Consider the following 1,077-nt stretch of genomic DNA (forward strand, 5'->3'; position numbering starts at 1 on the left):
TCCTGCAGCCCGCACCCCTCCCCTTCCCCCAGCAGCCCGGCCTGTCACCACAGATTAATGGTCTCCCCAACACCCCCGCCCGCCAGTCCAGTACCCAGCCAGCCAGTCAGACAGACGGCCAGAGATGGAGAGACTGGCAGAGCCAGGAACACCGGACACACAGACGCACACGCACAGACCACAAGTACACAGAAGCGCACGCTGAGGGCCAGGAACAGGGCTCCAGGTGGGAATAACAGAGCCAGCGGCCAGAGGGGAGAGGGAAAGGCAGCCAGATATGGGGCCTGGGGTGTGGGGGAACATTCTGGACTCAAGGCCAAGGGGCTGGAGACCTGGCAGGGACCCAGAGAGCCAGAGGCAGTGGGAGCAGGGCCAGGAGGAGGGCTGAGGAGGCCGGTGCTGGCAGCTCTCACGCAGGCCAACTAGGGGAGTTGCTGTGGAAGGGGCAGGAGTCAGCCACGGGGATTGAGGCATGGCGGGCAAGGGACAGGAGCCCCCTGTCCCAGGCTTCTCACCCTCTGCCAGGACTTGAGGAAGGATCTGGAATGGACTGGGCAGTGAGGGTGATGCAGGCGATCTTGCTGCCGGGAAGGGGCAGGAGACAAGGCTGGCCCTGCCACCAGGCAGTGCTGGGCACAGCCCCCAGAGTCAGGGACTTGATCACTCCATATCTGTACACCCACCACCATACCCTCCCCTCCCGACCTCACTGGGGAACAGGGGTGGGCACTTCCAGGCCATCCTGGCTCCTAGCACCAGCCCCCACCCTCTCCCTGGATCATCACCTTGGCCTAGAAGAATCAGGACCCCCAACTTTGACCCCTGTGGCCCCTTCTAATCAAAGCCTCCTCTTGGTTGCCCCTCAGTACTCCCCTCATGACACCCTAAGAGCAGACCCTGTCATGCCCCTGTGGCTGTCTTCTCCCACCCACCCTGACCCTCTCAGGTACCCAGCCTCAACTGCACTGTCCCCCTGAGCCCCACCAACCTGTTCTCTGTACCCATCCTGTCCTCCAGTCACCCTTTCTCCAGGACCTCCCAGTCTGTCTGTTCTCTCACCCCAGCTCTGAAACCCCC

This window comes from Myotis davidii, unplaced genomic scaffold, assembly GCF_000327345.1.
Source record: "Myotis davidii unplaced genomic scaffold, ASM32734v1 scaffold762, whole genome shotgun sequence".
NCBI lineage: Eukaryota > Metazoa > Chordata > Mammalia > Chiroptera > Vespertilionidae > Myotis > Myotis davidii.